Raw genomic sequence first — 23,122 nt, forward strand, 5'->3', positions numbered from 1 at the left:
TATCGGCACATATACAGTCCAGCTTTCATGGTGGGAATATCAATTATGCACAGGTTGAGGGGGATACAGTTATGTAATGATATTGCACAGTCTTGTGCAGAATGCATGGAAGGTGTTCTCAGCCCATATATGTTTAGCAGGACCCCCTATCTGGAAGACTATATACCTAACAATTCATACCCATGGCATTTGAACAACACATGTCATATGCCAGCACTGTATGCTGTCTTGTTTAACACACTACAACCTACATATATATATGCACATAACAACCTGCACCAACATATAAATGTCTGCCCTTCACAAACAGTTGCAGTATATCCAAACTCTATGCACATGTTCAGATGCTTATAAATCAGACACACATGTATCTCGACATATGTGTGTGCCATACAGACACAAGGTCCACACTGTTGTAAGTCGATACACCTCACGGATGACCTGTTGGGCCTTGCTACAACATGGACAGTTGTCACATGTGTGCATACAGTAATACTACAAGGGTATACATAGCTGCAAATGATACATTACTATGCTAGCCTGCTACAGCAGTTGCTTATGCTAAGCTACACATTATGTAACTATCATGCTTGTCTTACTCTGTGACATCCAAGTTTATATAGGTGTTTGCAGTACTCCCCCAAACTGCAATTAAACGCAGTACTGTACAGACCATAGATAACATGTTAAGATGTTTCACATGTACTGCTGAGATACAACTGTCACACTTATGTCCCACTGCACACAGCTACACAACAATTTCTCCATGGGAATACTTATGCATGGAATCAGTGCATACATACCTACTGCTGCCACATATGCATGTTTCAGAGGATCTACAGTACTAACCATAAACATCTACTACTTGCCGGTAACGACAAACTGTTACATACCTGTATGTCCCTTTCAGGTCTGTCTGTGTATGCTTTGATGTTATTGTTTTTCTGAAGTACAGAAACGTACTGTTGTTTATTTTGGATTTTTTTTTCCTGCTTGGAGTTGTTCACTATCTGGAATGTGCAATGTAATGACTGCATGTGGGGATAGCAAGTACTATCTGCTTTTATAGGTATCTGCACATGTGATGCCCTCTGCACCAATTGTTGCCCAGCATTTGGTAAATGCATACAGCCTGCTGAGTGGTAATTGCAGTACTCACTGTCATAGCAACCCAGTGCTATAAATTGCTAAGGTATGTAGGCGTAGCCCTTTCAGATTTTTAGAGTGGGGCCCATGCTTGTTTGCTGTGGACACTGTTGTGTAAGTCAGAAGGTTGGTATACATCTTATAAATGCAGCTAGAGGTATAGACAGTGATGTACATGTTGTACTCAGACCTGACTGTTGCCACTTCCAGTACAGAGCTATCAGTGCAGAGTTGAACTCGCCCCTACAAATGCTTACACAACATTTATGTGACTATGTAGTTTCTTTTGTACTCATATAATTAACTGCCATACAAATCTAGTCATTGAGAACTATTCTTTTGGCACATGAACTGTTTGTGAACTGTTATACTGTGAATATTAATGTACTCACTTCTGCAGGGTTTGTGCTTTTTATTGTTGACGTTAGCACAGGGTTATCAAGACAACTGAACAATTCCAGTACTGAGTATGCCTACCTACACCCTTGGTAGACCCTAAACACACATGTATATTTTAATTGTGGGGGGGGATGCTTACATACAGAGAGCATTATGTATTATTGTGTGAATATTATCTTACTGGACTTAAAGGATTGGTGTGTACCTGTTAGTTTATAAAGGCAGGTGGTCTGTCTGCATAGTTCACAGCTGTGAACCTATCCAGATGTTAGCCAGAAGTTACACTGTTAATCTTTGTCTGTGCAACTCACGGGTGTATTCAGGACTGTTACAATGGCATTGTTACAGGTAGTTGCTACCAGTACATGGCTATATCCTTTGGTATTTCTGTGTTGTACTGCTACATAAGGGTATGCTTGTGGGGGTCCTACCAAAGCTGTTTGCAGAGTGTGTAACAGCAGAATAGCTTATATGCCTGTGTGTTTATGCCTCTGCCAGGCCTATTAAACACTCAGATACATCTTTGCATGGAGTCAGGGATGGGTAGTTAAAAGTGAGGTACACCTTACACATAATAGGGACAGTAAGTGTAGACTTGAGTGAAGCAGTGCATATGGATTAGTACTCCTTTTATGATGTATGGGCGGTGTCTACTGTTATTATTGTCAGTATTCATTGTGTAATACCCCACCTTTCTGACTGACGTCAGTACTTTTCAGAGGGATTCAGAGGGACACAGCTGAAATATGTTTCACGATCAGGGACATCCCTGAAAAGTAGTCACAGTTACTAGGTATGGCCTGTGCCCTAATCAGATATGGCACTGTTTGTCCTGCTTGATACTGTGTGGGGGTTGTAAAGTGCCTCTGTAACATTATTTGCTGCTTGCATGGCTACTTCTCACATCACAGTCATGTAATGCAATTCCACAACTATTGCTGGTAAAGATCCACAGAACAAGCTTTGTGTTATGGCCTTCCTATTTTTCCTTTACATTCACTCATTGTAATGCATGATATATTTATTTCAGCACAAAGTTATTGTATATCTGCTGTGGCTTAGTGGTACTTCATGCAGTCTAGTGTGTCCAGGGTCTGGGGTTCGAGACTGACAGAGTTTTTATTTTGCTGATGAGCAGAACAAGGGCCCTAACATGGAGTGACTAAGGCACTTTTAAGCAGTTGTAAGCGGGTTTGCACGATGCTTAGCGATGCTAAGCTTAGTGCACACATGCACAAACATGCTTAAACCTGCTTACTACTACTTAAAAGTGCTTACTCCCGCTAACCCCCATGCTAATTTCTTTGAAAGAAAAGAAAATGGGGAGATAGGAAAGTGGTGAAAAAGGGGGCACAAAGAGGGAAAGACAGTAGGAAAACAAGCTCGGGATGTGCAGGAAGGGTGTAGGGAAGGTCCATAGCTCCCCATTTCTTTAACAGCAGCAGCTGTGCATATGCAATGCAACATGAATTTGATTCCTTCCACCCCTGGGAGAGGGGTAGTGACAACAAAGTATGTTGTACTGCCAATTAGAATTATCAGTTTACATGTCCAGCGGACATGTGTGTGAAATGCGCAGCTATGTATGGGGCATAATGTTTTTGTGGGTACAGATTGCCCTTTTTTTTTTTTCAGGTGAGAGTGGAAAGTGAGGTAGGGGGTGTAGGTATTTTTGGGGAGGTAGGTTGGGGAGGTAAACAGACAAGACAAACAAGACGCATACAGGGGCGGAGTTTGACACATGGGGTGGGTGAACACAATTGACTGGGACGGATGTTTGGAAATCGCAAGCCCATGAGCCCACAGATGGTAACAGTGGGACTGAGATCCCCACCCATGAGCAGTCTCCACTGAACCTTCACAGATCCGAGGGTGTCTGTGCTGAGGACTGCATGGGAGGGGCAGGCTCACCCGTGAGTCACGCCACTCTCGCCTCGAGCTGGCATAGGGGATCAGTGACTAAACACTGGATCTCCCTACGCACCACAACCCAGACCGTTCGGAGGGTGATAGGTGGCCCTTCTCCGCCCACGCTTGCAGGGGGGGTGAGCCCCATCCCCTGCAGCGCTTCCACCTGAAGGTGACACAGGACCAACGGAGGAGGGTAGCCTGGGCTGGGCACCGGACATGCTGGTGCCAGGTGCAATCGCCAGCTGAGGATGGACAGGTGGGTCTGCTGGGACTAGCCTTCCCATACATTCTGTGATTAGGTTTGTTTAACTACAACATAGACAACAGCATTCCAGATTAGTTGTAACAGCATGCAGTAATATTCCCATTAACCCAATGCACCAGGGTTACAACAGTTGAACAGCAAGCATAACACATGCATATATTGAACAACAGTGGACATTACAACAGCATGCAGGGATGATTGGTGGCAACAGGCCACCAAGACTGTGGTGTTTGAACAAGGCACATGCATCAAAGTAAAAAATAAGTTTATTGAACAATAGGACATATGTCCCAACAAATGTTATGAGAATACACATACCCATTGAAGTGTGGAATTGCAATGTTCATGCACATGGAGTAGGGGGTAAAAAGAAACATCCATTCACATATTATTAGTACCTTTACTCTACACTACATTCCTATTGACTGCAGGTGTATATCCCCTACATGTATTATTACACTAGACAACATGCATTAGATTGCGTAATGGGTTTGGCTAGTTCATTATATACCTGACATATATCTGAATTAGTAACTGTCCAGGCTGCAGATGTTACTGCTACATACTTGTATTTTATTTGTATATTAATGTATCTACACATCTGGATGTATTCACGTGACATTTTCACTTAATTTTCTACAGCACACTACATTTCATGTAGCACACTCACATTTCTGGTGAACACCTTGACAAGCTACTCGTATGCCAGATTTACCTATGCATGACAGCCATTTAACAACTGTTGAGGATTGTTATATGCTTCACAGCTACTGGGACTTCCTTCATCCACTTTATATGTGACTTCAGGACTGTTGGTTGACAGCCCTTAATACAACAGTATTATTTATTGAATGCAAGTGTACAACAACATTTCTTAGTAACTGACACAGACACACTCCAAGTATTAGACCTTTATTATTCACATTAAACACTCTTTTCTACAGGCTCTCCCCTTAATTTGATATTACAATGCATACAGAAGACATACTCAGGACATTTTATACCTTTATTGATAGGTTCCAACACTCTTTTCCAGGCTCGCTCACTTATTTTATATGACACTACATGCAGAGATAGTATTCCAGACTTTTTTTACCTTTCTTAATGGGTTACTACACTGTTTTTCTGGCTCTCAGACTTTTGATATGTAACAGTACATGCAGAGGATTTATTCAGGGAATTAATGTTATATGCTTCACAGCTACTGGCACTTCCTTCATCCACTTTATATGGGACTGCAGAACTGTGGGTTGACAGCACTTAATACAACAGTACTATTTATTGGATGCAATGGTACAACAACATTTCTAAGTAACTGACACAGACACACTCCAAGTATTATACCTTTATTAATTACATTGAACACCCTTTTCCACAGGCTGTCTCCTTTATTTGATATTACAGTGCATACGGGAGAACTATTCAGGACATATTATACCTTTATTGATAGGTTACAACACCCTTTTTCAGGATTGCAAACTTATATTATCTGCCATTACATGCAAAGATAGTATTCCACACTTATTTTACCTTTATTAATGGGTCATTACACTCTATTATGATACTTTTGTCATGCTCTCTCACATATTTTATATAACAATACATGCTGAATATTTACTAACCTGCCTGGTGGCGCAGCCTTAGCAGCCTATCTGCTTAGGCTTGCTGATTCAAAGCATGAACACCTGCAGCTGTGGAGTAAATGAAGGGATATTGAGACATATCTATCCATTATTTAGACTATATTAGCTTGTCTTACATACTGCATTCCATGGCTACCTAGTTAGTAGTGGGGCATCATACATCTGACAGGCCTCCTGGATCCACTGGTTAAGAAGGTCCTGCTTGCGTCTCTTCAGGTCTGCATGGAGGTGACGGACCTGCTCACCAGTCCTTGGGATGCCAGTGGCACTGGTGAGTTTATGAGCCAACCGGTTCCAAGCCTCTGCCTTATACTTCATTCCTTGGTACTGGCCCTGCAGGAGTCGAGTCTCATGCCGATGGACTAGGAGCCAAACCATGTATTTTGACTCCTTGATGCCCCAATGTTGCGCTCTAAAGCATGTTCCATCTCCGACACCAGACATTCTAACTGCAGATGAGAGCTACAATCAGTAATGGCGAGTATTCCCGCCTATGCGGCTTAAATATGCCACATTTCCCGCACTTTTCTGTGATTGGCCATTTTTGAATATTCTCAGCTGACTGCAGCCATGCTTAGCAATGGTTAATCTACCTTTTATTACTATATATATGTTAACAGGGGATGTTTATCCTAAGCTGGCATGGCTTAGTGGTTCAGTACTGTGATTATGGTGCACAGTGTCCTGGGTTCAAACCTTATCATTGCTTTTTATTTTACTACTGTCCAGACAGGTTAGGGGGCGTGACTGTGTTTAAGCAACTTTGCTCTACGTTGCTCCACGTTGCCCGACGGTGCACGGGTTGGCGCGGCGCGCACCTCTGCACAAACCGATTGCGCTGGGTATAGCACTATTTAGCTATGGGCAACTACATTGCACTGGGTTAAGCACGATTTAGCTATGGGCAACTACATTGCGCTGGGTAAAGCGCTGCTTAACTGCGGACAATTATATGTCAGGTTCCTTTATAACTTTACATTTTGTTCACTGATACATAGGCCATTTCAATGCTTTTTAGTAAAAGTTTTATCATATCTGTCAGGACTTATTTCATATACTAATTTTTAACATAAAATAAGAAGTGGAGTGGTGGGACCCGAACCGTGAATGCCTCCTCTTTGTGCGAACACTCTACCACTATGCTATTACTATTTGGTGTAATTTGCATAACCATTCCTTATTATGCTCTTCCATGTCGAGATTGCTAACTGCAGCTAAGCAATGGGCACACCCGCGCACACACGCGCAAATATGGGCAGCTATATCAGGAATTAGAAAAAAAAGAAATTAATGTTTTACTTTTTATAACTGTGCTGGGGGTTTACAATGTCAGGGAGTGTGGTGGTGGGTACATGGACATTTGAGCAGACTCGCTCTTGTGTGTTGACATTTTACATTTCACACACTTGCAGGGGCATGGACCTTTACACTGCTCGGCAGTCGGACATGCCCCCTGCTTGCCTGCACAGTCCGTGTTAGACTTGGGGATGACTCAGTGTGCCCTCATGAATATTCATGGCATGCTGACGTCATACCGTTCAACTACAGCCTCCGAGTAAGACTTATTTAGTCTTACACGGGGATTCGTGAATCCGGGGGAACATGTTGCAAAAAGTAATATGTATCTTTTCATGTGCACTAGAGACTGACAGTTTTAAGTAACATATAAAATGTAACTTTTACATTGCAGACATCTTGTGAAATCAGCATGTTAAATTGAGTAATACTTTTTAATCAAGCAGCTACATTTAAGTGCACATGTAGTTTGGAAACATTTCAGTTGTGTTTCCAGGAATATATAATCCTATGAGGATAAATCATAAAATATTTACAAATAGTCCTATTATGTATTTATTTTACCTTGCTTAGGTTGTTTTTCATTTTAATAACTAAACAACATTACTTTTTCTTATTATTTGTAATCTGTGAGGCTAAATGCACTTCGCAGGTTCACAGTGTCCTTAGAAACTGCATCACCTGTTTACTGTTGATACGGCAATGCAAATAGAATGTGAAGAAAGCTTCACTTCTCTTAAATAACAGTACATTTTCCCTCCTTTTCTTTTTTTATGTATTTGTTAATACTAAAAGGAAATAATTCAAAGGACATATGTACATGAATGGAACATTTCAGAGTTAATCACGAACATGTCCCCAATCCCAATAAGCATAACAGTGACTATCATTAATCTAATAAATATTGTAATAATTATGTTCACTATTCCAATTAATCTACCTTAAAACTAGATTATTTTAGACTATTATTTATCTATGTATAGATAGTGAGTTATTAAATATATACAGGCTATATTAGTATAGCAAATAGGAGAGAATTTAGAAAGGGAGACAAGATGCAGTTAAAATAAATAATGAGAAAAGAGAGAAGAAAGAAAAAGAAAAGAGAACATTAAAAGAAAATACACATATACTATGTATGTTGACAGTATAAATATTTCATGTGCTATATAACTCTCCTTCTGTGAAAGAAAAGTAACCTGTTTTATACCTGAGATAATGTGAAAACTCTCATGTGTCATCTAGTTTCAAAACATATAGATAAAGATTCCAGTAGTTAGTTACCATTGTTTTAAAATTCCAAGCAGTAAAACTGGTCCTTTAAAGTAATGTTAAAACAGTTCATATCATAGTAGATGCTTTGAGAGATTTGGCTGTAACAGTATCAGTCTTTTGCTTCTTCTTTTTGACAACTGTCCAGACATTTGTTTCTTTTGTTCTCTTGAGAGAAGGTAACATCCAATCCATATCTTCACATTATTAGTTCTAATAAATGAAGAGGCTTCCTCTAAGTCAATAAAAGTCATCATCTTGTTGGCGTAAAGTATTTTTATCTTAGCTGGATATACAAGTTGTGCATTGATGTTATTTTGTTTCAGAAACTTTATCATTGGCCACACTTTTTATCTTTGTTCCATTATTCTAGAAGAATAGTCGTCATCAGATCTTATCAGGCTTTGCTTATATTTTAGCGGTGCCTTCCTCCAAGCAGATCTTAAAATCTGTTCCTTGTCCAAGTATGAAAGAAATTTGATAATTATTGACCTAGGAGGAGAGTTTGAGTTAGTGGCAGGTTTCCCAAGAGCAATGTGTGCCCTTTCAATGCCAAAGGAAAGTCCTTCTTTTAAATTTAAAAAGTCAGGGATCCAGCTTGATAAAAAGGAAATAATATCCTCACCTTCTGTGTTTTCAGGTAATCCGAAAATACTGATGTTATTTTTCCTCCCCCTATTTTCCAAGTCATCTACTTTATTAACCAACCAAGTGTTTTGTTTAAGAAGCAATTCTTTCTGTGTTTCCTCTTTCTTAAGTCTGCTTTCTAAGTCATTTAGAGAAACATCTATTCCTGTTATCCTTGTCTGGTGTTGTTGTAGCATTTCCTTGAGGGTGTCAGCCTGATTTTGACTGCTTGTTTTAAGATTTTCTAGGTTTTCTTTAAAATCATCCATCTTCAAAGACAACTCGTGCAGGGTAGATGCCATCTGTTGTAGTTCCTTCTTTAAGGCAGCACCCTGGTGAGAATTCCATGAGTTGCTCACTTTAACAAGTGAATATATCTCCAAGCTTTTTGACAGTAAATTATTTGTAAAACTTCATCAAAGTTTCTAATTATGTAAATTAGTCCTTTATCTATAAGATTTTATACTTTGAAGAAAAAAAGAATATTTTTTCCTGTCTTATTTATCTAGTTATATGGAGCTCTAAAATACTGCTGCTTTCAGTTAGACATTCAGGCTCCGCCCTTTTAGTAGCAGTTTTATGGATGTGAAGTATAGCTCACTTTGTTTAGTTCTAAGTTCTGTTGCTGTGAGACTGCCAATTGTTTTAACTGCTTAACCTGGCTTGCAGAATTCAAGAGTTAAAGTATAGAACTTTTGATGTTAAGTTGTCTATCTCGCCTTCATTCTTGCTGGATGGGTTCGGAGCCGACCTCGGCTCCGACTCGGCCACTCTAAAAGCTCGAGAGTTGGTTCCACCGGCTCGAGGCTCCCCTTATATCCCACAATGCTAGGCGGTATTACCTCAGATCTCGTTTGCCGCTACAGCGATCGAGGTGTGTTGTTTCTACCGGCTTCAGGTCAGTTCATATAGATTAGTCTATAGTTAATTTAAGCCCCTTTAATTTAGTTTTTTATCGTTATTTCCCTTAATTGAGTGGATTTTGACCCTTTCCTTCCTGTTTATCCACCCTTTTTTCCTCAAGAACTTATTAGTTCTTCCCTCAGGCCTTCGGGCCCTTCCATCCCCTTATTAGTGGAGTGTATGTGTTTGTAGGGATTTAAAAAAAAAACTAACTAATTTTAGTAGTTTAATTTTAGTTAACCTTAGTGGATAGTGTAATCGGTGTGTTTGTGTTGTGTGGTGGTTACACTTTTTTCCTTAAAAATGTCTAAGGATTCAAAGGTCTCAGGCTTCAAGAAGTGTGACTCGTGCTGTCAGAAAATGTCTCTGACAGACGGTCACACTTCTTGTGTGTACTGCCTGGGACCTTTACACCTGCAGGACTCTTGTGCTGTATGCCATGGCTTCAGCCCTAGAGTCCTGCAGGAAAGAAAAAACAAGCTCATCTTAAGAGGCTTGCTTAAGCCTGAGGGTTCCCCTACTGCTACTTCGGGTAAACCCTCTAAGGCTCCTAGGTCCTCGACTCCAGCTTCTGAGTCGAGGCCTAAGGCTTCGAAGCCTACTACTACATCGGCTCCGGCTGGAGCCAATGAGACTCGAACTGCAACTTCTGTGGGTCCCTCGGCTCCGGCTGGAGCCGAGGCATTGGAAATTTCTGAGTCGGCTCCGATCAGACCATCGGAACCGACATCTAGAAAGAGGTCCAGGTCACCGTCCCTTGGCTCCGTTCATTCGGCTCCAGCATCTCCCTTGCTGTCTGAACGGAGCCATAGATCTCACTCCTCTAGATCATCGAGGCTTTCGGATCATGACCTTCAGAGGGTAGTGAGTCGACTTCTTAAGTCCGAGGCACTGGCCCAAATGCTTCAGAGCCCAACTCATCAGTCGATGCTTAACCCTATCCCTCAAAATGTTCCTCCTCCGACTCCTTTGAGCTCGGAGCCGGGGCGTTTCGGAACCGAGACTGTGGTAGCGTCGGAATCGATACAATTGTCTTCGGTTCCATCGTCGGCTCCGATTTCTTCCTTGGAAGAATCTCGGTGCCGGACTTCCCTCATCGGCTCAGAGGGGGTGAGTGGCATCGGACCCTTGTCTGACCCCGCTCTCCCTCTCGGCGCTTCGGCGCTGGTGAGTTCGGCTCCGACATCGGCCTCGGAGCCATCGCTGTCGGTGCCGAGGGAGGTTTTCAGCTTTTCGGAGCGGGGACCTTTGGCTCTGCCTGACAGGGGTGCCTTCGAGGTCATGCGGAGTGTGTTGGAACCTGGTTCAACTCCACAGTCGGTTCCGTCCGTCCCTCCCTCTTCGGTGCCTCAGGTTATGTCTGCTCACTCCCTCATCCCAGACCGCAGAGAGCCAGCTCCTCAAGAATCCCCTGTGGGGATCTCATCCTCTTCCGAGGCCTGTCCTGAATTGGCAGGGGAGCCCCTTAGGAAGAGAAAGTGCAAGAGGAAGCACATAGACTCACCTGAGTCTGTCACCTCTGACACGGATTTAGAGGATTCCAAGGGTTCCCCCCGTTCCCCTTCTGAAGATGTCTCCTTTGCAGACATTCTAGAGATCCTGAAACAGAGGGGAAATTGGCAAGCCCTTAACCCTTCGGAGGATGAATCTGTGTATCTTGAGGCGTTTGGCTCTCGCCCTTCCACCTCCTGGGTGTCCCCCCCCTTTGACCCCCTCATGCAGGTCGTAGCTAAAAAGGCTTGGATGGCTCCTGACTCTGTGGACCCCACCCCCAGGAGACCTTCAAAGTTTATCACAGCGCCAGCAGATAAGCAATTTCTGACTAAGGGAGTTTCTGTGGATGCTATGGTGGTAGCTGCCGCCACTAAGAAGGAGCTAGCTGATCCTTCGGTGCCTGGCCATCCTCCTAACAAGGAATCTAGGTCTATGGACAGGTACGGGAAGCGGATGTTTTCATCAGCGACCTTTGCTATGCGTTCGCTGAACTACCTCTGTCATTTCACTCGTCTTCAAAAAGACTTGATCAAGGAAGCGAGTGAGATGTTAAAGGATCCTACAGCTGCGGGTTTTCAGGATAAGATGAACGCTCAGCTGGCTACCCTGAATTCTATAGCTAACTCCTCCATGTGCCTCCTCTCATATGCGGCTGATGGAGCGAGCAGAGCCGCAGGGACAGGTGTGGCCTTACGCCGGCATGCCTGGATGCGGCTATGCAATTTTGCGGACCCCTTTAAAACGTCTTTCACTAATTCCCCATTTGATGGATCATCCCTCTTTGGTCCTCAAGTGAAAGAAACCTTGACGAGGTGCGAGACGGATGGCAAAACTCTTTCTGCCATCGGAGTCCGTTTTTCTACTCCTTCTAGGCCTTACCCCAAAGGCCAGAAAAGTGGGAAAATGTGGTTCCGCAAGCAATCTCAAGGGACTTTGCCTGATGCACAGAGTCGGTTCCCCTCCAGAGGCAGAGGAGGGAACAACAATGGTAGACGTCGCCCTAGGGGCAGGGGGGGTCCGCAGAACCAGGGCAATCGAGAAACCTTTTCCAATAAGCCCTTCCAGCATCCCTGAGGTGTTGCCCGACTGTCCACCTTCGGAAGCAGTCGGGGAAGATTGTCACTGTACCCAGAAGCCTGGCGATCCCTAACTCAAGACAAGTGGGTACAGTCCATCATTTCGAAGGCTATTCCATTCCGCTTCTTCAGATTCCAAATCAATCAAAAATCCCTTCCAGATGTTCCACCCGCTCAAAGGGATCAAGCAGCGTTGGAAATTTCAAAGTTGCTTGCAAAAGAGCCATTCAGCCACTGCCAGCAGACCAGCAAGGATCCGAATCTACTCCAAGTTCTTTTGGTTCCAAAGAAAACAGGGGACTGGAGACCCATTTTGGATCTCAGTATCTTGAACAAGTCGGTCAAGAAAACAAGATTTCGGATGGTCACGCTACAATCCATCCTACCCTATTGGGAAAGGAAAACTGGATGTGCTCTATAGACCTCCAGGATGCGTACTATCATATAAAAATGAACAGACGCTCCAGGAGATTCCTCCGCTTCAGGCTGGGAACCAGTCACTTTCAGTTCAGAGCCCTGCCCTTTGGACTCACCACTGCCCCCCGGGTGTTTACCAAATGCATGGCAGTGGTAGCTTCTCACCTGAGACGTCAAGGATTCCAGGTGTTTCCATACTTAGACGACTGGCTCCTCACAGCTCCTACCAAGCATCTCCTTCTAATAGCCAGAGACTACACCTTTCGCATTTGTCAAAAGTTAGGTATCTTAATAAATTGCGAAAAGTCTGTTTTGTCGCCTTGTCGTACTATTTCCTTCATAGGCGCAAATCTAGACACAGTCAACATGTCTGCGAGGCTCACAGACCAAAGAATAGCAGACATACGCAAACTGGTCTCCCTTTTCTTCCACAGCAACAGAGTCAAAGTCAGATTAGTTCTGAAAGTATTAGGGATTATGGCGGCTGCTATCCCTCTACTTCTATTAGCCAGATTTCACATGAGAATCCTTCAATGGATGCTCTTCACACAATGGTCGTACCAACAACTTCCGATGTCCCACACCATTATGATTATGCAAGCATGCAAGAATCATCTTCTTTGGTGGATTTCTTCCCCCCAGCTCTTCCTGGGAAGACCCTTTGTTCCTCCCCCTCTGGTTGCTACTCTGACAACGGACGCCTCCCTAATCGGGTGGGGGGGCATTATCAGGGCAGAACAGTCCAGGGCATATGGCAACCAGATGAACGCCACTTGCATATAAATGTTCTAGAGATGAGAGCAGTCCTTTTAGCGTTGCAAGCCCTTCAAGACTCTCTTCCCTTGGGAACGATAGCAATCCAGACGGACAATATGTCTGTAGTGTGGTATATCAACAAACAAGGCGGAACCAGGTCCTATCCCCTGTGTCGAGAAGCACTCAGACTGTGGCAATGGGCGATTTCTTCTCAGCGGTTTCTGATTGCAACGCACATCCCCGGGAGGTCCAATCTTATCGCGGACAAGTTGAGCAGAGCTATCCTCATGCCTCACGAGTGGTCTCTGAAAGATTCTATTTTGGAGAAAATTTTTCTCAAGTGGGGTCAGCCTTGCTGCGATCTTTTTGCTACTCCCCAAAACAGCAAGTGCAGAGATTATTTCACCCTATTCCCGTTACCAGGCCAGCCCAGCAGAGACGCTCTAGTCCAAGTCTGGCCCCGGGGACTTTTGTATGCATTTCCTCCCTTCCCACTAATCTCTCAAGTGATACAGAAAGCTATCGCTCAGAAGGCCTCATTGATCCTCATTGCTCCTTACTGGCCTCGACAGGTTTGGTTCCCCTTTCTACATCAATTTCTGTTGGAGCAACCTTGGCATCTGGACCTAGTTCCAGATCTTTTGATCCATCAGTCGGGTCAGTTACATCGCTCCCTCCCCTCTCTGAACCTCACTGCTTGGTTCCTCCAGTTCCAACCTTAGCCAGGCTTCCTCAAATATCGCACTCTGTTCGAGATATTTTGATAGCTTCCCATAAATCTTCCACTCGGAAGATTTATCTGAGTAAATGGAAACGTTTCGCCTATTGGGCTCAAGGAAGGGACTTAGATCCGTTTACTGCTCCCATCCAAACAGTTCTGGATTTTCTAGCTGAACTTTTTCATGCAGGTTCATCTCCTTCTACTCTTAAAGTTCAATTGGCAGCTATATCCAATTTTCATGTGGGCATCTGAGATTCTGCCATCATGTCCCACAAGCTTTGCAAAGCGTTCTTGAAGGGAGTTTTTCTCCTTAAGCCTCCGATAAGAACTCCTCCTCCTTCTTGGGACCTTAATTTAGTTCTCACATCTTTGATTCTTCCCCCTTTTGAACCTGCAGCTTCTTGTTCAATGAAATTGCTATACTGGAAGACTCTCTTTCTGGTAGCCATTACTTCAGCTAGAAGGGTCTCAGAACTTCATGCACTCAGCAGTCGACCACCCTATCTGTTGTTTCATAAGGATAGGGTATCCTTACGGACCAATCCATCCTTCTTACCTAAAGTAGCCTCTGTGGCAAATCTAAATCAAGACATAGACCTCCCTGTGTTTTTTCCTAATTTTTCTAACAGGTCTGAACAAAAATTGCATTGGCTAGATGTTCATCGTCAATTGAGATTGGACAGGACCAAACAGATCAGAAAAACTGACCAGTTGTTTGTTTCTTATGCAGAAGGTAGAGAGGGCCTTGCAGTTTCTAAGGTATCACTATCCAGATGGCTAACATCCCTGATTTCCTTTGTGTATGAAATTAGACACCAAAAGTTGCCTAACAAACCTAAGGCTCATTCAACTAGGGCTTTGGCTACCTCTTTAGCTTTCCAAGACAGGCTGCCTATTGATACCATTTGTGCAGCAGCTACATGGGCTACTCCTCACACTTTCATTTCTCATTATAAGTTGGATCTAGCTTCTAGACATAGAGCTAATTTTGGTTCCACTGTTCTCAAGAGTCTGTTCCGATAGGCCACCCGGGACAAGGTGCTAGGGACGCTGTCCCATCCAGCAAGAATGGAGGCGAGATAGACAACTTAACATATAGAAGTTATGTTCTTACCATAACGCTCCATGTTAGTTGTCTTCTTCTCGCTTCTTTCTTGCGTCCCACCCTCCTTCCCCCTAGCCTGGACAGACCTAGAGGAGTTTGATTGTGACCTCTCTTTCTTCCACCTCTATTGTATATGTATATGCTATACTTTGCATATATCCCTTCATCAAGTTTCAGGTCACCTTCTTCCTCTCCTTTTATAGAGGTGGTGTTCCCTTTTCCAGTAGTTCTGGATTTATTATTGGCTGGGCCTAGCTTACAAACGAGATCTGAGGTAATACCGCCTAGCATTGTGGGATATAAGGGGAGCCTCGAGCCGGTGGAACCAACTCTCGAGCTTTTAGAGTGGCCGAGTCGGAGCCGAGGTCAGCTCCGAACCCATCCAGCAAGAAAGAAGGCGAGAAGAAGACAACTAACATGGAACGTTATGGTAAGAACATAACTTCTATTTTTAAATATATTCTCATATCTCAGTGAACTACAGCAGACATTTTTATTGTCAGTTGTTTTACACTAAGACATCATGGTTAATAGTATTACCATTGTTTATGTGAAAGTGTTATAGAAGAAGTAAGTTACTGAACTTTTTTGTCTCACATTGTTACTGCTCTAATCTGTAAAGTTAATATCATATGTACTTTATTTTATTTATTTGTGTATTTTTCAAATTTTATCTCAACTAACTCCTCTCTAGCTGTTTTCAGTAGTTGCGTGTATAGTACCTCTGTTGTTTTTTTTTTTTTTCCCCTAGCTTTTATATTCAACACACTCTCTCCCCTCCTGTTTTCTCTAGATTTTAAAAGCAAAGTGTCTTCCTCAAGACTATGTCTACCTTTAATGATACTGCTCCAACTCCTGGAATTATGCCTGTGCTCTATTTTATAGCCAGTTTACACTAAAAGTATGTTCTAAGCTCATACCACAAATTAGTCTTACTTTGTCTACTGTACAGGATACCCGCATACCACAGAGACCCCCCCAGTACTCACCTGTTTAAAAAACTTGCCTCTGTCTCTCTTTGCTATCTATAAGTTAGTCACTACCCTAGTGTCAGCTCTCTTAGTTAGCTATACTCTTTTTGTTTTTCTGTTTGTGGTTTCCTTTTAACTATTTTTATCTTACTACAAATACCTGTGTATACCTCACTATAACATCTCTTCCTTCTCTATCTACACCTCCCCACCTATTCTACTTCTGACTCTCGTTGTGTGCTCCTTACTGTTCCCTCCTGGCCTGCTGATTGTTTCTTGTGGTGACTGCCATTTCCTGGCCCATCCTGCTCCATTCACCCTCACTACACTCAGGCTCACTTCGCTCCCCACCGACCCCCATATCATTTCCTTTACACCTAACCACCTAATCCCTTCCACCTCTAACACCACCCCTTCCTGTCTGCTAAAACATTCTTAAACACCTTACCATCCCTTATTTATCACTTCATAGTTTAGTCTGCTGCAAATCCTCCTTGTTCCTACATATTTCCTACTCCATCTACAGGTTGTTTCACTTATATTTTACCTCAACTCTCTAACTGGTCCAACAACTTACTTTTCCTAGTCCCTTACCCACTCCTCACTCCATCCCAATCCTACTTCCCCACCTTAGGCCATGGCTATTGCAACCCTCTCTATTTTCCTCTTGGCTCCATTACTTCTCCTTCTCATTCTTACATCTTATACTACTCCATTACCACCTGTGCATAGAGATCCCATTAATTCCCATACTAACTGCTTCTCATCTCTGCAGTACTCTATTACAATCTCCTCCTCTATCTTTTCCCTGAACATCCATCTGCCTAAAATCAAACTTCCTCCCTCTCACTCTCTAGCATCTAAAACCAAGGCTAAGTACATGACTTACAACCCACTTAAATTCAAATTTTACCAACTTCATGTAACCCTGCTTCTACCAGGAGACATACATCCAAGTCCTAGGCCCATCCATCATCCCACCATGCATAACTCTACCTCTCCCTACTTAATAAACTCATCCTCTCCAAACAAACATATTTTCTTTTACTCTATGAACACCTGTAGTATTCTAAAAAAATTTAATGAAATCCATGCCTGGATAGCCTTCCACACCCTCTGATGTCATCACCTTAACTGAGACTTGGCTAAAACCACAAACCTCTGATAAAGACATTCTCCCCCCTGGTTATAATATACTCCGCATAGCTCACCAAAACAAAAAAGGTGGTGGTGAAGCCATCCTCTACTCCAGCCACCTCACCATTACAAGTATTATGGAACCTATCCCATCTTTTTTTCCTGCTGAACTACTTACAGCTAACCTTAAAATCAAAGACTACACTAATATCACAGTAGCAGCCATATATATTTCTCAAGGAGACAACATTACTCGGCTCAAAAATATTCTTTCGTACTTTTCTCAACACATCCCCAATGAAACTATCCTTATTGGGGATGTCAACATTAACTAGTTAATTCTCAGTAATCCAAACTCTATTACTCATATTAATTTATATGGCTTTACGCAGCTAATCTCCCAACCTACTCGTACAAACAACTCTCACACATCTAGTACTCTTATTGACTGGAAACTTTTATCTAATCCTTCCAAATATCATAACCCTGAAATCCTACCAAACACCCTAAGTGATAACTCCCCTATACAAGTGCTTAGGTTCACTCCCCACTTCTCAAAACCTCCTAGATTTATCACTTATTGCAAACTCTGTAACTTCCATCCAGAAACCTTTACTGTCCTCCTCTCTAAAGTCAACTGGAACTTCTTTACCCAACTCCCAATAGAAGAAGCAGTCCTAGCTTTCAACTCTACCTTCCTTAGCATCTTAGACTCACTTGCTCCCTCTCACAAAGTCCAAATTAGGTCCACCATATCTCCATGGCTTTCAAAAGCCACTCATACCCTTATGATAACTAGAGACAAATTATGGAAAAAATAGTCACAAACTAAGCTCCCTGCAGACTTGCAAAAATATAAAGAACTCAGACATCTGACAAAGAACACATAAACAAAGATAAAAAGGACTTCTATAACAAACCTCCCAGAGCCCTAAAATCTAATCCTAAAACATTCTAGAACTCTATTAACCAAATATTACATCCCGGTAATCTTAGATCCCCCAGTCCATGCCCAGACAAGACATCTGAAGAAACTGCCAGTATCTTCAATACCTATTTTATTGATTCAATATCTAAGCTACTGAACCCTAACCCAAACTCCTCTACTACTAACATCTCCAACTTTTCTGAACCTACTCCTAATACTATCTCCTTACATACCTTCTTCCTCAAACCTATACCTATTAGCTACATCAAAAGTCTACTCTCTAAATTAAAACCATGCTCAGCATCAGCTGACAATATTCCTTCCACTTTTCATGTACTAGCAGATGACTCTTTTGTTCTCCCTGCATCTATCCTAATTAATCACTCTCTCTCTGAATCTAAAGTCCCTTCCATCTAGAAACAATGCTTCACTCTACCTATACACAAAGGAAGTAACTCGTCTGATATCTCCAACTTTAGACCTGTTGCTATCCTCTCCCCTCTCTCCAAAGTACTAGAAAAATGTATTCATAAACAAGTTATGCAGTATCTAATACAGGAAAATCTTCTTACACCCACTCAACATGGCTTCAGACCCTAACATAGCACCACTACAACTCTATTATCCTTCCTCAACACTGTCTCTATAGCCATGGATGACCATAACCTAATTTCTTGCCTATTCTTAGACCTATCAAAAGCTTTCAACACTGTCTCACACTCTTCTGCTGCACAAACTGCATAACCTCAACTTCTCCTCTGATACTGCTGCATGGTTCTCCAGCTACCTCACTGATAGATCTCAATCAGTGAGATGGCACTCTGCACTCTCCCCTCCTCTCCCTGTAAAAATGGGTGTACCTCAAGCATCTGTCCTAGGGCCTTTACTTTTTAATAACTTTACTAATCAGCTCTGTACCTCCTGTCCTCCGTCATCTTTAGTGCAATACACAATTGACTCTACTGTCATCACCACAGCTAACTCTCCCTCTAAGCTCTTCTCAGCTGCTCAGGCATCTTTTAACCTAATTTAGACATGGCTGTCCAACAACCAGCTCATCCTTAACCCTAAAAAAAAACGCTGTTACTCTTTTTGTATTGGTTGGTTTTGCTTTCTCCTTTGCATAAATATTGCACCATATTAAATCTCTTTTCCTTTCCCATGTCCATATTTCTTCTTCAGATTTCTCCTGATCTTCCTGCTTTTCCTTACTTTGGGGACTCACGCCATCATATTATGATGTACCCTGTGTTAGACCTTCTACACCAAATCCTTCACTTTGCAGACACTCCAAAACTTCAACTTCTATATTTTTAACTCCTACTTTACTAATAATCTTTTCTACATTCCCTCTTTGTGATATGATTTTTTTATTGTGAAATTTTCCATATCCAGATGCCTTTGCCTGTATTTATTTTGAATATCTTTGGGTCAACCTTCTTTATATTATAGGTTCATAAGTTCATAGGTTCATACTAGGCTATCTGCCCTAGGGAATTTATAAGCCTAGCCAGAATGTGTTTGGCTTTCGCCACCCATTTTAAATTTATTTTGCTATGCCCTTTTTCGAGGTTAGTATACTCTGCCACTGTCTAACAGTGACACAGAAGTGATACCCGGGGTAAACCTACGATCTCCCATCCACTCATCAAGATTCCTCTTGAAGAGAGTCAATGAGGGACTCTGCCTAACCTGGACTGGGATTTTATTCCAGAGTGAAGGGAGCCTCTGGGTTGTGAATCTGTCCCTCCAGCATGTCCTATTTATTTCAGTGCTGAGGTTCAAGTCTCTTGAGCGCGTAGCTCGATGGGCTTTGGATTTTCTGAGGTGCAGCATGTCCATTAATTCCGGGTTGGACATGGCTTTATACGTCAGGCACAGCTCGCCTCTGAACAGGCGGTATGCCACTGAGTAGAGCTGGAGTTTCTTTAACCGGGCAGCATATGGCATCTGTTTGAGCCCTTTGATCCTCTTGGTGAGGTACTTTTGGGGTCTTTCCAGTTGCTGCAGGTGTCTGGTAAGGTACATCCCAAAAGGGGCATTGTACTCAATTATGGGCCTGATGAGGGATGAGTAAAGAGGCACGATGACCTCCCCTGATCTAGATGTGAATCCCTTCATGATTAGGTGGGCTATATAAAATGTGTTTTTCTAACCACTTTGGCCACGTGGTTGTCAAATGAGAGATTGCTATCAACCTGGGTCCCCAGGTCCCTAATTACTTCTTCTGTACTTAATGGATTACCACCTATGTAGTAAGTTGTGGGCACTTTGTTTTTGCCAAAGGGGATGACTATACACTTTTTGGCATTTAGCTTGAGGCCATGGCTCTGGCACCAGTTGTCTGTTTCTATGAGGCCCTTTTGGAGGATGCTTGTGTCGGCTGGAGAGTCGATTATGGCGCCCAGTTTGCAGTCATCTGCGAACTTCGTCAGCCACAGTCCTTCCGTGTTGGCCTGTACCTCCGAGAAATATATACCGAACAGGAGAAGTCCCAGGACTGAGCCTTGTGGGACACCACTTGTAACTGGTTTGGAGTCTGACATGGCTCCAGCAATTCTAACCATGTGGGTTCTGTCCTTGAGCCAGTTTGCAATCCATCTAGTGACATAGGGGTTTATATTTAAGCTGGTGAGCTTATCTATAATGCCCAAGTGGGGTATTATATTGAAGGCTTTTGCAAGGTCCATGTAGGCTGTGTGGACCACCTTCCCCTCGTCAATGGCCCTGGTGACTGTTTCAAAGAAATCAACCAGGTTTAAGAGGCAGGATCTGCCCTTAACAAAGCCGAACTGGGTAGGATCCAGTGTCTGTAGGTCCCCAATATCTTTATTTATGAGGTCCATGATGATCCTTTCCATAGCTTTGCAGACCAAGCTAGTCAGGCTTATGGGGCGATAGTTTCCAGGATCCGTTGAGGCACCACCTTTATGTAGAGGGACCACTGTTGCTGTACACCACTCTTTGGGCACATATCCTGTAGTAAGGCTGAGATTGAACAGTAGTTTTATGTTTGGGTTTAGCTCTTCTTGGAGTTCATGTAGGACGCAGCCGGGACACCGCCTGGTCCCATCGATGCTGTGTTGTTTGCTTTGGAGAGGCGGCTCTTACCTGAGCATCTGAGATGTCAGGGGCAGCACTCTGCTGGGATAGATATTTGCCCTTTGGTGGGGTTTGCGCTGAACCTGTCAGCTAGGATGTTGGCAATGTCTGTGGGTTCGGTGTATTTTTTGTCATTTTGGACTAATTCTGAGCATATCTGGGAATTACCACCCAGGTTCCTAACATAACTAAAGAAAGCCTTGTGATTATCCTTAGTGTCCTATGCAATTTTTCTCTTGAAGCTGGCCTTAGACAATTTTATCAGTGCCCATAGTTTTTTGCTAATACTGATCAGTGATGCCTTCCCTTTTTGGGATTTTGCTCTATCATTTAGTAGCTTCCTCCTTCTATTGTATAGTTTGCTGGGGTCCACCAGACAGGACGTCTGCCTTTGGAGGATTGGGTCTTGGTTTTATTTGGGATCGCATGATCCATGCATTCCTGAAGGTGTTCATAGAATGCGTTTATAAAGGATTCTGCAATCTGGGCCGTATTTTCCACAGGCCCGGGGGCTTTGAAGGATTCCACCTCAGTTTTGAGGAGTGTGAAATTTGCTTTAGAGAAGTGTTTCACTGTGGTTTTCTGGGCAGGGGTTGGGGTCGGGATGTGAATATCCAGTGAGATTAGTTTATGGTCTGATCTTACCAGTGAGGGATACACTTCTGGTCTGGAGCATAGAGTCCCCATGTTGGTGATGATCTGGTCCAGTATGTTTTCCCCTCTTGTGGGAGTGGTAACAAGTTGTTCCATAGCATTTGAGTTTATAAATTCTAGGAACCTTTGGGCAAGGGTGTTGGAGCTAGAGTAATGCTTTTGATTAATCTGGCTTTCTCCTTTGCATAAATATTGCACCATATCAAATGTGTCTTTCTTTCCCATGTCCATATTTCTTTTTTATACTTTTCAAAAATCTCTAAGTTTTCTTGTTTATATTTTTGCACTTCCTCAGATGCTTCTTTTTTCAAACAGATCAAAGTTTCTTGATCTATATACTGTTTTTCACAAATCTGTTGTATTAATGAATATAATTTTTATTTCAAGATTCTGACAGTTTTTCTTGTGGAACTATTTTTCTTTCTTCTAATTTCTTTCTTAATCATTTTGTATATTTTGTGTCTGGAAATTCTGGGCTTTTTGCATAAGAGTAACAATACATAATTTCTTTCTTATCCTCAATAGTCCACTTTATTCTGGGCTTTTTGCATAAGAGTAACAATACATAATTTCTTTCTTATCCTCAATAGTCCACTTTATCGTCTTTATGGCTCTTCTTCTTTGGTCTATCAGTTTTTGTGATATTTGTGGACTACTACTTCCTTCTACAACGGGGGGGGGGGGCATCCTCCCCCTGGGCCTGGCCGGGCCCCATTGTAGGAATGTTTCCATATTTTGTGGATTCTACACTGTCATCTTTTCCAATCCTGGCATCAGTGTGCCTACCAGGATTGGGCACTTTTTTATCCTGGTCTTGTGCACCCAGCTCTCTTTTTTTAATTTTTAACCTACTTCTGTCCTTGATATATGCTACATAAATGCAGTCTATATATCAGTGCCATCTTGGTGAGATTTTGTAAAAAAACAGGGTCCACCTCGCAAAGGTATTCATCAAGACATGACGATGAATTTAATTTCAGCAATAATACTCTCCTTTACTTGTTGACTTATGATCTCTCCATTCAGACTCCTAGACAGCCTGATGTACATTAAGTATAGCACCTTAACTTGCCCTGGATTCCCACTCTTGTTTCATATCATCCTAGAATATTCTTATATCAATAGTTAAGCTGCCAAGATGCCAATCATTCTCATAGCCACCCTTTATGACTACAGAGGAGATACAACCTGCTTGATATGAGACAATAGAGACAATGAGTGTTGCACAATTCAGTGTTTTGCCAGGTGAGCATATTTCTTACAAAGCAAGAGGATGTCTTGTGCTACTTGTCACACTAA

The sequence above is a fragment of the Protopterus annectens genome, chromosome 10.part0 (genome assembly GCF_019279795.1).
Source record: "Protopterus annectens isolate FY-2018-M chromosome 10.part0, PAN1.0, whole genome shotgun sequence".
Lineage (NCBI taxonomy): Eukaryota > Metazoa > Chordata > Ceratodontiformes > Protopteridae > Protopterus > Protopterus annectens.